Source organism: Dama dama, chromosome 5 (genome assembly GCF_033118175.1).
Source record: "Dama dama isolate Ldn47 chromosome 5, ASM3311817v1, whole genome shotgun sequence".
Taxonomy (NCBI): Eukaryota; Metazoa; Chordata; class Mammalia; order Artiodactyla; family Cervidae; genus Dama; species Dama dama.
In genome coordinates this window covers 8,189,108-8,204,029 of record NC_083685.1, presented here as the reverse complement: position 1 = coordinate 8,204,029, position 14,922 = coordinate 8,189,108, and the positions used below count along the sequence as shown (strand labels likewise).

The 14,922-nt window shown below is 44.5% G+C and overlaps 1 pseudogene; it reads left to right on the top strand.

Annotated features, from left to right (window-relative positions):
• Nucleotides 1–10,252, top strand: part of LOC133055497 (solute carrier family 25 member 3-like) — a 47,767-nt pseudogene extending 37,515 nt beyond the window's left edge.
• The last annotated feature ends 4,670 nt before the right edge of the window (nucleotides 10,253–14,922 follow it).

The window sequence follows — 14,922 nt, the reverse complement described above, 5'->3', positions numbered from 1 at the left end:
GACACAGGGCGTGGAGCCTGGACAGTGTCTGGGCGCTTAAATGAGACACACGAGGCAAGGTGCCTCCCTCCACCTCCTGAGTCAGCTGTTTAGTGCCCGTTTTTCCCCGATATGGTCTCTGTGGGTCCAGCATTAGTTTCCTATATACGTTTTATATTTAACCCTTTTAATATCAAGCAAAATTGAGCTCCTCCTGCTGGGTTTATTTTTTAAACATTTGTATATAAAATAACTCACAAGTATGGGAAAAGGACCCTCAACAAAGGGAGGGCTCAGTGGACTGCAGTGGGCACCCCACTCTGGGAAGTAGGCATGTTTTCCTCTGTAGAAGCCCAGCTGCTTCTGAAAAGCTCCTCTGACAGCTTCCTAACCCTGACCTCAGACGTCCACAGCAGAAATCCCAAAGGCATTGCATTCTCCCAGCCCTCCAGCTCCCTTGCACTGCTTTCCAGGTGTGCTGCCCCACTAATTTTGAGCTAATTGTATGTAAATCATTGTGTTTGCAGTATGCACGGAGTAACTGATTTTCCTTCTTATAACCTGATAAGTTAGCAACTCCTCTTCTTCCCTTCCTCAGAGGGCTGCCAGGATGCTGGGGATATCCGGTAAACTGAACAGGGTGTTGGACAGATGTGCTCATATTTTTACAAGATCATAAAGCTCTATACTTAAGATCTGTGCCCTGTACAATATACCAAATAAGCTTCTGTTGTAAGAAATGCAAAAAAGAAAAAAAAAAATTCCACAAATCAGACTTCAGGCCCAGGTGGCATCCTCTGATTTCTACCAAACATTTAAGGTAGAAGTTGATGCCCATCTCCTAACACACTCTTCCAGAGAACAGATAGAGAGAATACACCTAACACTGCCTTTATCGGACCAGGAGATTACTGTCTCACCCCAGCAATAGACATCAGTAGACAAAGACAACAGCAACAGACAAAGACAATTACATGCCAAACAGTCCTGAACGTTGATGTCAAAATCCAAAGCCAAATATTAGCAGTCTAAATCCAGAGGTCTTCGGAAAGGAAGCTGGGACTTCCCGGCAGGATTTTTGTCGGTTGATATGCACAGGACCACTGGGTGTTTGGGTGCTGCCTGGGGGAGTGAAGGGACCATGCCATCAGGTTAGAGGAATGAGCATTCAGTGACAGACGTGAGGAGGGCCTGATCTTTCAAGGAAATTCTTTCCAGAATATTTGATGACTTTGGGGTCAAGGATCAACACAAAGGAGGCAGCTGGGTCAGGCATGTGTCCTCCTGTTGGCTAAGACCCCTCTTGTCCTCGGAGCAACTGTGGGGCAGGAGGATTGAGGGGCTTGAAGGGAGCAGAGTCCTGGGCTCCAGGGTCCAGGGCACCATCTAGAGGATTTAGGAGTTCGGAGATTTCTGTCCCCAGGGAATCAATTATATTCGTGTCCCACATCCATCTGTCATCAGCTTTGAGACTCTGGGAAAGTCACTTAAAATCTAGACATTTTAGTGCCATGAACCATAACATGGATCACAGCACCTGCCCTGAGAGTTCCCCCCCCCGCCACCCTCACAGCTGATGTGGGGACCACAGGAGATAACATATTCTTCACAAGCTGCAAAGCGTCACACCCATAATCTCCCCCCATCTTCTGCCCTGTGGCATCCCGGAGGCAGCACTTTTACATTTCTTGCTTATTCTTCCAGACATTTAATTTCTGAACACTTAGGTAGCACCTATGAAGGACCAGTCATTTTTCTTCAGGGTCTACCTGACTTTTTATATTAAGCTTCATCATGTAATACTAATAAGTGGGCCCTATTAACATTTCTGTATCACAGAACAGGGAACTGAGGACAGAGAGATTAACTTTCCCAGGTTCATGTGACTCCTGGTATGATTTGAACCCAGACCATCAGGCACCAGCCCCCAGGCTCTCAGTCACTGTGCTGGGCTCCCTTTCTACATTATCTCATCTGAATAAAGTCATGATCCAGTGCAATCAGTGCTGAATATTGTGAGTGTATTAATTGTTCACCGCATTGCAACATTCCTCTCCCCAGCCCAGCTTTGATTCGGCTGACTCCCCTAGGCAGCTGGCAATCAAGGGGAACAGAAGTGGGACCTGGGAATGAATTGATATTTCCCCATGGTCTTCTCCCAGCAATATGTCAATAGTTCTGCTTTGAATGTATTTTCCGGGATTGTGGCCTGGTTAACCGAAAGCAAAGGATCACGAGGGATTCAGACACTGGACGCACAAGAATATCATGTGCGGTCGAGATGGTCTGCTCACCGTCCCCAGCCGTGGTTCAGACACGTCACAACTCACTTCTGGCCAAACCACAGCGCAGGCGCACACGTGTGCCACCCCCACTAACCACTCCATTGAAGGTACTGCGGAAATAACACCAGTGAGCAGATTCAAGAGTAAGGCTGTAGTTTATACAGCAGAGCCTGGATCTGGGTGAGCGAGGACTGCGCAGAGACGGCGCCCGCTCAGAACCAGTTCAGCCACTGCCTGCCCTCAACCAGGCCTCAGTCCAGGCTGTTCCAACCATTGGTCAGGTTTTAGTCAGTGAGGCACTGGGGCTCACAGACTTCACTCATTAAACCCCCAAAGCACCACCAGCCCAGGAGATCCCGTTCCCAGCTAGTGAATATCCCCTGCTCCTTGTCCAGGTTTGGTCAGTTGAAGATGATGCGAATTCTCTGTGCAACTGTCACGTGGGCAGTTGGTTTAGAATGTCCTGGGTTCTGAGCCAGTTAGAGTCACACAGGCTACTGGTCATTCAGGGCGGTCACCTGACCACCAGGAAGTCTCACTGCAAAGCAGCAGCAGATAGAATCATGTGCTGAAGGGGAGGGGAGGGGGGCGGGATGCATGTTCTGATCTCCCGCTCCATCAGGGGTCTTCATTTGGGGGAAAGGCAGTGAATTTGGGCTCAGGATGAGCAGGAGTTGGGCTGAGATTTGAGCCATTCTCTTGGGCCAGGCACTTTCTCTGGGTACCAGCTGTCTCCCTGCAGCATCCTTAGGCAGGAGGATGTGGGAAGGGAGTGAGAAGAGCTCTTGGTTTGTGTATCCGGGGCACGATCTCATGTCCAGGGGTTCAGAAATCTCCATCCCCAGGGAATCATCTCCCTGTCTTGCTTCAGACCCATCAGTCATCAGTGTTTGTGACTCTGGGCAAGTTACTCAGTCTCTCTAAATTTCAGTCTCCTGAACAGTAAAGTATGGGTCAGAGCCCCTACTCTGCCCTCCCCACAGTGCACTTCGAGAAATAATATTCTTTTCATAAGCTCTACAGTCAATGTAAATAAGTATGTTCTGTCCTGTTTGTAGCCTCCTAGGTGCCCTTTCTGGAGACATTCTGCTTTTACTTCCAGACACTTAATACTTGATCACTTATGCAGGTAGCACTTAGGAAATACCTATCATTTTTCTTCATGCTCAGTATTTACTAATTTTAGAACATAATACAAATAAGCAGGTCGTATTATTATTTCCACATCACAGACCAGGGAACTGAGAAACAGAAAGTCGAAGTAATCAACCTTCCTAGGTACCTGGGACTTTCAAATGGAATATGACTTCAGGCCATCAGGCACCAGCACCTATACTCTCAGTATGCTGTGCTGACTTTGTATTGTCTCAACTAAAGTGATTTTTTCCCATACAATCACCCTATTGGGTATTTTAAGTGCACACTAAAATATAAGGTCCACCCTACTTATTCGGAGGGCTCCCTGGGACAGTTAGTGATAAGATCTAAAGTGTGTCCTGGAAACAAGGCTTTTGCCAGGAAGATGTCAACATCTCTCGCTGTTGTGAATGAATTTCCCAGGACCATGTTTCAAGAAAATGAAGAAAAAAAGACAGTGGATTCAAAGCAAGGATATATACAGGGACTGAATAAATACACTGGGTATGAAGAATATATACTGGCATTCAACAGCCCTAAATGAGCATTTAGTTCCAAAGGGTTGAGTCTCAAATATCACCTCAAACAAGCCACTCCATTGAAGTCGCTGTGGGAATTTCATTGTGAAATTGATCAAGAATCATGACTGTATCTTACTCATGTACCATGTTGACAGACAATATATAAAAATGTTAAATTGTAGTTTCTTTATTGAGATATAATTAACATTCCATAAATTCACACTTTTTAAAACTGTACTATTTGGTGGCTTTCTATCTTGAGGTTTTGCAACCAACACCCCTAATTCCAGTACATTTCCATCATCCCCAAAAGAAACCCTATAGTATCAGTCATTCTTGCCGTCTCCACCCCTTTCACCTCAGCTCTGGTCCTGTCTCTATGGATCTTCCTACACTGCATGTTTCACATAAAATAGAACCATACAATGTGCAGACTTTTGCATCTCACTTATGCAGTAATCAAAATGTAGTCAATGTGTATCCTGGTTGTAGCATGTATCTGTCCCTTGCCCTTTATGTGGCTGAATAATATTGTATGGATATAACACATTTTGTTTTTCCATGTATCAATTGATGGACAGTTGGGTTGTTCCCATTTTTTGACTATTACAAATAGGGATACTGTAACACTCATGTACAAGCTTTTGTGTGAACATATGCTTTTATTTCTCCTGAACATATACCTAGGAGTGGAATTTCTGGGGCATATGGTATCTCTGTGTTTAACTTTTTGAGGAACTGCCAAACTATTTTCTTTTTTATATTTGTACCGGCAATGTTTGAAGGTACCCATTTACCCACATTATTTCCAACTCTTGTTTTTTAAAAAACTGTACCCATACTAATGGGTATGAAGTGGTATCTCACTATAGTTTCAGTTGGCATAACTTTGACTAATGACTTTGAACTGTTTTCCTCTGCTTATTGGCAATTTGTGTCTCTTCTTTGGAGGAGTATCTATGCAAATTCATTTTTTAAATTTGGTTGGCAGTTTTTGTTTGTTTTTGTTGCATGTGGGCTTTCACTAGTTGCAGAGCGAGCAGGGGCTACTCTCCAGCTGTGGTGGGTGGGCTTTTCACTGTGGTGGCTTCTCCTGTTGCCCAGCACAGGGGCTCAGGCTTCAGAGGTTGTGGCACACGGGCTCAGCAGCTGTGGCTCTGGCTCGAGAGCACAGGCTCAGTAGTTGTGCAAGGGCTTAGCTGCCCCACGGCACGTGGGATCTTCCTGGACCAGAGATCGAACCATGTCCCCTACATTGGCAGACGGATTCTTTACCATTGTGCCGCCAAGGAAGCTTGACATTTTATTGCTGAATAGCCAATGTTCTTTACACATTATGAATACTAGACTTTAACAGACATGATTTGCAAATATTTTCTTTCATTCTGAAGGTTGTATTATATTTTCCTTGATGGTGTTCTTTGAAACACAAAGGATTTTAATTTTTATAAAGTCCTATTTATTTTTCCTTTTGTTGTTTGTGCTTTTGCCATCATATTTAAGAGTTCATAGCCAAATCCAAGAATGAAGGCTTACCCCCCTTTTTCTTCAGAAATTGGTACAGTTTAGCCCTTACATTTAAGCCTTTGATCCATTTGTGATTCAAAGTCTATTCTGATATTGGCATAGATGTTCTTGCTCTCTTCTGGTTACTATCTGGGTTTTCTCATTGAGTTTTTAATTCCTTTTTCTATCCTTTAACTTTCAATCTGTCTGTGTCTTTGGATCTTAAGTGAGTCTCTTATAGACAGCATATAGTTGGAGTATATGTTCTTCCCTATTCTGCCAATCTCTATATTTTGATTGGAGAGTTTAATCCATTTACATTTAAAATAATTACTAAGAAAAGGCTTAGTATGTCTGCTATTGTGCTATTTGCTTTCTATATGCCCAAAGCATTTTTACCACTCATTTCCTACATCCCTACCCTTTTTGTGTGTTTAGCTGATTCCTTACAGTGAAATATTTAAATTACTTTCTCACTTCCTCTTGTGTATATTTCACAGCTATTTTGTGTTTACCATGGGGGTTACCTTTAACATCCTAAAATGAAAACACACTAACTTGAATTTATTTTTTTTTAATAATTATTTATTTTGCCCATTCTGCGTCTTAGTTACAACATGCAGAATTTTTAGTTTTGGCATTCAAGCTCTCAGTTGCAGCATGTGGGATCCAGTTTCCCAACCAGGGGTCAAACCTGGACCCCCTGAATTGGGAGTGAGGGGTCTTAACCACTAGACCAATAGGGAAGTTCCAAAGCACCTAAGTTGACTCTGCTGCTGCTGCTGCTAAGTCGCTTCAGTCATGTTCGACTCTGTGCGCTCCCATAGACAACAGCCCACCAGGCTCCCCCATCCCTGAGATTCTCCAGGCAAGAACACTGGAGTGGGTTGCCATTTCCTTCTCCAATGCATGAAAGTGAAAAGTGAAAGTGAAGTCGCTCAGTTGTGTCCAACTCTTAGCGACCCCATGGACTGCAGCCTACCAGGCTTCTCTGTCCATGGGATTTTCCAGGCAAGAGTACTGAAGTTGACTCTAGACCAGGTTAATCTCAATAACATCCAAGTATATGAAGCTAAAATGTCATCCCACCATCTCAATGCAAAAGAGACCTTCTCTAAGACACATTATAATCAAATTGTCGAAAATCAAAGGATAAAGAATTCTAAAGCAGGTGAGAAAAGAAAGAACCCTCATTAGACTATCAGATTTCTCAGCAGAAACCCTATAGGCCAGGAGAGAGTAAAATGATATATTCAACATGTTGAAAAAAAAATATGACACCAAAAATACTCTATTGTCAAAGTAATCCTTCAGATATGAAGGAGAAACACTTTTCTAGGCAGACAAAAGTTGAGGGAGTTCATTACCATTAGACCTGCCTTGAAAGAAACGTTGAATTCTTCAAGCTGAAATGAAAACAGTAAATCAGCAACACAAAAACATATGAAAGTATACAACATACTAGTAAAGGTAAATATTCAATCAGACTTTAAAAACCCTAATTCTGTAATAGGAAGATGCATTAATCAAATTATAAAGATCAAAGGAAAAGAGTATCTAAAATACAGTTACTGTGAAGCACCACTATGAACAAAGCTAGTGGAGGTGATGGAATTCCAGTTGAGCTATTTCAAATCCTAAAAGATGATGCTGTGAAAGTGCTGCACTCAATATGCCAACAAATCTGGAATCTCAGCAATGGCCACAGGACTGGAAAAGATCAGTTTTCATTCCAATCCCAAAGAAAGGCAAGGTTCAAACTACCGCACACCTGCATTCATCTCACACGCTAGCAAAGTAATGCTCAAAATTCTCCAAGCTAGGCTTCAACAGTATGTGAACTGAGAACTTCCAGATGTTCAAGCTTGATTTAGAAAAGGCAGAGGAACCAGAGATCAAATTGCCAACACCTGTTGGATCATAGAAAAAGCAAGAGAATTCCAGAAAAACATCTACTTCTGCTTCACTGACTATGCTAAAGCCTTTGTGTGGATCACAGCAAACTGGAAAATTCTGAAAGAGATGGGAATACCAGACCACCTGACCTGCCTCCTGAGAAACCTGTATGCAGGTCAAGAAACAACGGTTAGAACCAGACATGGAACAACAGACTGGTTCTAAATTGGGAGAGGAGTACATCAAGGCTGTATGTTGTCATCACTCTGTTTATTTAACCTACATGCAGAGCACATCATTCGAAATGTCGGGCTGGATGAAACACAAGCTGGAATCAAAATTGCTGGAACCTGAGGTTATTGAGAAATGCCAATAACCTCAGATATTCAGATGAAGAGAAACTGAAGAGCCTCTTGATGAAAGTGAAAAAGCTGGCTTAAAACACAACATTCAAAAAAGGAAGATCATTGCAACTGGGCCCATCACTTCATGGCAAATGGATGAAGAAACAAGGAAAATACTGACAGAATTTATTTTCTTGGGCTCCAAAACCAGTGCAGATGGTGATTGCAGCCATGAAATTAAAAGATGCTTGCTCCTTGGAAGAAAACCTATGACCAACCTAGACAGCATATTAGAAAGCAGAGACATTACTTTGCTGAAAAAGGTCCATCTAGTCAAAGCTATGGGTTTTCCAGTGGTCATGTATGGATGTGAGTGTTGGACCATAAAGAAGGCTGAGCCCCAAAGAATTAATGCTTTTGAGCTGTGGTGTTGGAGAAGACTCTTTGAGAGTCACTTGGACTGCAAGGAGATCAAACCAGTCAATCCTAAAGGAAATCAGTCCTGAATATTCACTGAAAGGACTGATGCTGAAGCTGAAGCTCCAGTACTTTGACCACCCGATGTGAAGAACTGACTCACTGGAAAAGACCCTGATGCTGGGAAAGATTGAAGGCAGGAGGAGAATGTGAGGCAAGCAGAAGTAATGCCATGGCAGGCAGCTTAGATTAGGAGTAGTTTTCGCTTAACACTGACCGCTGTTTGCCAATTAGGACCAATTAGCTTTAGCTTAACACTGACCGCTGTTTGCGAATTAGAAAATTAGGAACGGGGCGGAAACCCCCTGGAAAGTCCCGCCCACGCGAAAGTTTTGACCAATGAAATTGCTTTGCAAACTTGTAACCAATCCGCTTAAACCAACTACCAACGGCATGTGCTCACCCTATAAATTTGTGTAACAGCTTGGGCTCGGGGCTCTCTGACCTGCACCACTGCGTTGGATGCGGCAGAGGGCCCCGGCTCGAGTCAGTAATAAACTTCCCCTTTTTGCCAGTTGCATTGTCTTGGAGGCCTTCTCTCTTCCCGCTCGGGGATTCGGACATCGGGCATAACATTTGGGGGCTCGTCTGGGATCCCTTGACCGGGGGAAGAGAACACTTCCAGGACAGAGGGGAAGGATAGATAATAGCACCGGTGCTCAGGAAAACTCAGGGGGCCCAAAAACCCAGCGCTGTGTTGTCAGCTGTCTGTGTGTTTGTCTTTGGCTCTCCGTGTTTGTGTGTGTGCCGGCATTGTCTCAGGCAGGACAGGAAAAGTCCAGTGTAAATCTGGGGCCCTGCTGTGAAGCAGGAAGGTATCTGGCACAGGAAAATTCCAGTGTAAATCCGGGGCCCTGCTGTGAAGCAGGAAGGTATCTGGCACAGGAAGTCCAGTGTAAATCCAAGGCCCTGCTGTGAAGCAGGAAGGTATCTGGCACAGGAGAAAGCTTTCTAGTGAAAAAAAACTCGGGGGGGCCGAAAACCCAGTGCTGTGTTGTCAGCTGTCCATGTGTTTGTCTTCGGCTCTCCGTGTTTGTGTGTGTGCCGGCATTGTCTCTGGTCTCATTACTTAACTGATGTACCCCTGGACAACAGTGAGCTAGTGTGTTTCACCAATGGGAGCAGCTATGTAAAAGATGGGCAAAGGAAAGCTGGAGCTGCCACGGTAGAAGAGTACAGTTGTGACTATGGCTCCGCGAAGTTTTATGCACTGTGTGGCTTTGGTGGGGTCTTAAGTTGTGGTCTGACACAGACTGCTGTTGTTCCTCTGGATTTAGTGAAATGCCGTATGCAGGTGGACCCACAAAAGTACAAGGGCATTTTTAATGGATTTTCAGTTACACTCAAAGAGGATGGTTTCCGTGGTTTGGCCAAAGGATGGGCCCCGACCTTCACTGGCTACTCCCTGCAGGGGCTCTGCAAGTTTGGCTTTTAGTCTTCAAGGCTTTGTACAGCAACATGCTTGGAGAGGAGAATGCCTATCTGTGGCGCACATCACTGTATTTGGTTGCCTCTGCCAGTGCTGAATTCTTTGCTGACATTGCTCTGGCTTCTATGGAAGCTGCTAAGGTTCGAATTCAAACCCAACCAGGTTATGCTAACACTCTGAGGGATGCAGCTCCCAAAATGTATAAGGAAGAAGGCTTAAAGGCGTTCTACAAGGGGGTTGCTCCTCTTTGGATGAGACAGATACCGTACATCATGATGAAGTTTGCCTGCTTTGAACGTACTGTTGAAGCATTGTACAAGTTTGTGGTTCCCAAGCCCCGAAGTGAATGTTCAAAGCCAGAGCAACTGGTTGTCACATTTGTGGCAGGTTACATAGCTGGAGTCTTCTGTGCCATTGTTTCCCACCCTGCCGATTCCGTGGTGTCTGTGTTAAATAAAGAGAAGGGTAGCAGTGCCTCTAAGGTCCTCAAGAGACTTGGATTTAAAGGTGTATGGAAGGGAATCTTTACCTGCATCATCATGATCGGCACTCTGACTGCACTACAGTGGTTTAAGGTCTACTTCAGGCTCCCTCGCCCTCCTCCCCCTGAGATGCCAGAGTCTCTGAAGAAGAAGCTTGGGTACACTCAGTAGATAAATGAAAGCAAATATGGACTGAATCTGCATTTTGATCAGTGTTTGAGGAAAATGCAACTGGACGAGAGATAATCCAGGCTTGCAAAGCGTGCCAGCTGATGAGGATAGGGAAAAAGCAGCACACGGGAACGAGGTACCGAGGGGAAGAGCCAGGGCAACACTGGGAGATAGATTTCACTGAGGTAAGGCCAGGCAAGTACAGGTATCGCTATATGTTGGTTCTGGTAGATACCTTCTCAGGGTGGGTGGAAGCCTTCCCCGCTAGGGGAGAGACAGCAATAGTGGTTGCTAAAAGGATCTTAGAGGAGATAGTGCCTAGGTACGGGCTGCCAGTGACTATGGGCTCTGATAACGGACCTGCCTTTGTGAGTCAGATTGTACAAGGGCTGGCCCAAGCTCTGGGGATGAATATAATCCCCAGAGCTCAGGACAGGTTGAGAGAATGACAAAGTTGGCAATAGAAACTGGCGGGGACTGGATGACCCTCCTTCCCTTCGCACTCTTTCGGGCGCGTAACACCCCTTATAAGCTGAATCTTACCCCTTTTGAGATTCTGTATGGAAGACCCCCTCCTGTGTATTAGAACCTAGATGGAAAGGCCCTTATGTTGTTCTCCTTACCACTCCTACTGCTGTCAAGGTCGACGGGATTGGACCCTGGGTTCACTGCAATCACGTGCAGCAAGCCACACCGGAAGAACAGGAAAAAGCGCGAGCAGAATGGAAGGCGAGTCCTCACCCATCAAATCCTTTGAAACTGAAACTCGTCCGCCGGGAGGTCTCCTAATTCTCCTGCTGATTGCAGGAGCTGGAGCTGTGTAACCTCTTGTGATGGGCCCCGGGAGTGGGACGTAGGAAACAGAGATTTGGTAGCCCTGAGTGTGGCACAATCCGCAGGGCCAAGTACCTCAGATATGGGTGCAATTTAACCAAGCTTCACTATCTCTGCGAGGCCAAGGGCTTTCCTCCCTACGAGCCGCTGTAGATGCCACCAGTCACTTAGAGAAGTCTTTGACTTCCTTGTCTGAGGTGGTCTTGCAGAATAAGAGAGGATTAGACTTGATTTTTCTCCAACAGGGTAGGGTCTGCGAGGTTCTGGGAAAAGAATGTTGTTTTCTATGCAGACCATACAGGAGTGGTAAGAGAATAGAGAGGGACTGGCGCAATGAAAGAGAGAACGGGAAGCCCAGCAGAGATGGTTTGAGTCTTGGTTTCAACACTCCCCCTGGCTGACTACCTTAATTTCCACCCTCCTGGGTCCACTTATAGTGTCAGTAGCCCAAGATGGAAAAGAGGAAGATTCCTCTACTTGAATAACAGACAGGGGGGAATGTGAGGCAAGCAGAAGTAACGCCATGGCAGGCAGCTTAGATTAGGAGTAGTTTTCGCTTAACACTGACCGCTGTTTGCCAATTAGGACCAATTAGCTTTCGCTTAACACTGACCACTGTGTGCCAATTAGGAAATTAGGAACGGGGCGGAAACCCCCTGGAAAGTCCCGCCCACGCGAAAGTTTTGACCAATGAAATTGCTTTGCAAACTTGTAACCAATCCGCTTAAACCAACTACCAATGGCATGTGCTCACCCTATAAATTTGTGTAACAGCTTGGGCTCGGGGCTCTCTGACCTGCACCACTGCGTTGGATGCGGCAGAGGGCCCTGGCTCGAGTCAGTAATAAACTTCCCCTTTTTGCCAGTTGCATTGTCTTGGAGGCCTTCTCTCTTCCCGCTCGGGGATTCGGACATCGGGCATAACAGAGAAGGGGACAGATAGAGGATGAGATGGATGGATGGCATCACCAACTTGATGGACATGAGTTTGAGCAAGTTCTGGGAGCTGGTGATGGACAGGGAAGCCTGGTGTGGTGCAGTCCATGGGGTCACAAAGAGTCAGGCATGACTGAACGACTGAACTGAACTGAAAAATACTGTCAAGTATAAATTTTACTAATACAAGGAATTCCAAAGGATAAAGGAGCAGGGCAGTGACTTTACCGAGGACCCATGATTTCCGAGTGTTCACTGTGCCCGGTCACCTTTTGATTGTCACCACATCCCTGTAACTCAGAGATGTAGGTGAGCTGATTTGCCCTGTGTTACACAGATAGGTGAGAGTCTTCTGGGACCAACAGTAGCTTTTGCAAAGACACTCCTGCTGTACTTTAATCACTTCCACCATCGGACACATTCTTTTTATATTATTCTATTTCCTTGGGTCAAAGAATCCAACTCCTGAATTAAGGCTAAGTATGAATTAGTAGTGGATCAAAAGCCAAAATCACTTCATCCTTTTAATTTCCCAAGTAATGCTTTTAGTCACAAAAGTATAGAATAATATAGAAAATGACAAATCAAGTGACCTTAGTGTTCACAGGTAAGCACTAATACATTTTAATGTACCATGATCATATTAAAAATTACTATGAAACATTTTCTTTCACATGCATTTATAAATACATTTTTTATCAGAGTGCACATGGAGTGAGATACTTATTATTCTATTGTCAAACAATCCTAATTTCTATTTCTTGGAAATTACCTCATTATTGAGTTGAGTATTTAGTGTATTACATTACATTCCTAAGCATTCTGTGATTCCTAAGCACTCCAAGCATTATGTGATCGCTAGAAATTGCCTAAATTTTTTATTGTGTTTAAAACACTTAACAGGAGATCTCACCTCTTAAACTTTCAAATGCACAATACAGTATTGTTACATGTTGTGCAGCAGATCTCTAGAACATATTCATTTGCTGAACTGGAAATTTATGTCTGTTTAACAACTTTTCATTTCCCCTACACTAGCTTCTGCCAATCATCATTGTACTCTCTGTGTGTATAAATTTGACTTTTTTTCTGGGTTTTTTTTTTGGGGGGGGGGGTGATCCTTCTTTCAGCTCTGTTGGATATCACTGATCAACAAAATAGTGAGTTATTTATTACAACATGATTGAAAAAACATTGACCAACTTAAACTGGTTTTGCCTCTTTACATAGATTGACTTGTGCTCCCCAGGTGACTCCATTGGTAAAGAACCTGCCTGACAATACAGGAAATTTAAGAGATGCGGGTTTGATCTGTCTGTGGGTCAGGAAGATCCCCTGAGGAGGGTGTGGCAACCCATTTCAGTATTCTTGCCTGAAGAATCCCATGGACAGAGAAGCCTGGCTGGCTACAGTCCATAGGGTTTCACAGAGTCAGACACGACCAAAGTGACTTAGCACGGCGTAGGTTGGCTAATCAAACCTGGAGTCATTTTATAGAGACAGCACTGTGCCCATGCAAGACTGGAATCCATGTCTCCGGAACAAATCAAATTCTTAGGTTTACAGAACCTAAAGAAATCTTGTCACTGGAGTCCTTTACAAGAGGAAGGAGTACTTCAGGAAGGAAGAGCTGCCTTCCCGGTGCAGGAGTAGGTGATATGGAGTGATTCAAGACTAGCCAATCAGCTTCTAAATTTGAAACTGCCCTAAGTCCTTAAATTGTGCCCCAAACCCTGGATCAAGGAGACAGATTCCAGAGCCTTGCCTCCTGTCTCGCTTGGATTGACCTCACAATATAAGCTCTCTCTTTCCTCAAAACCCACTACTGTAGTACTGGCTTCTTTGCACATGGGGTAGCCAGCCCTTGCTCAGCGATACAATTATTTGATACACTGTGAAAGGACTTCCCCCATCAAGTTAACACACCTGTCACCTCACATATTTACCTTTTGGGTGGGGGAGGGGGTGAAAACATTTAAGTTCTTCTCTTTCAGCAAATGCCAATGATCCGATTCAGTGTTGTCAACTGGAATTGAATTTGACTATTTTAGATACTTCATGAAAGTGGAATCATGCAACTTCTGTCCATCTGTGATTGGCTTATTTCACTTGGCACAAGGGAGCCATCTCACTTCTGGGCCTGTATCCAAAAGAATCGAAACCGGGATCTCAAGGAGATATCTGCATTCCCATTCATATGGCAGCATTAGCCGCAAGAGCCAAGGTGTGGAAACGACTTCATGTCCACTGACATGAATTGATAAAGAAAATGTGGCATGCATACAGAATGGAATTATTATTCATCCCCAAAAGAAGAGGATACCTTGCCATATGAGACAACTTGAATACATTTATTTTAAAAGTAACGGCAGACTTCAGGTTGGGCCAAGACAAAGGAAGCCTCATACAACAACCTCTCTTATGCAGATTACAAATGAAATTCAAGACAAGAGGACAAAGAAATATGCACTTGCAACTTTATGAAGTAAACACTAACAGGCAGATGGGGCCTGGAAGTCCAAAGCTGAATACCAGCCTGTTAGGGGATTATGGTCTTTTTTCCCTGGCTCTTGTCTCCTAGCTTACCCAAAGCAGGTGATGTCCAACAGCAGCTTGAGAATTAAAACTCTGGGATCCACCCCTTCTTTTCAGCCAGAAGAGTGAAAAAGTGTGAGACTTACATAATGAGGAGTGAGGGAGGTCATCCCCACTTGTTTCTTTTCCTCCCTGATTATCACATCTCCCCTGCAACCTCAGTGATGACAGAGGCACCTAAACTCTGAGAGATGACCCGCATCTCTGGGCAAAGGAACAGGGAGAGAGGCTCCTGTTTTCTGAAGAGTGGTAGGGTGGGGGGCGGGGGGGGGGGGGCGTTATTTTCCTTTCTTTTCTCTTGCTATTTCACCTGAAAGGTCAACCTGGCCA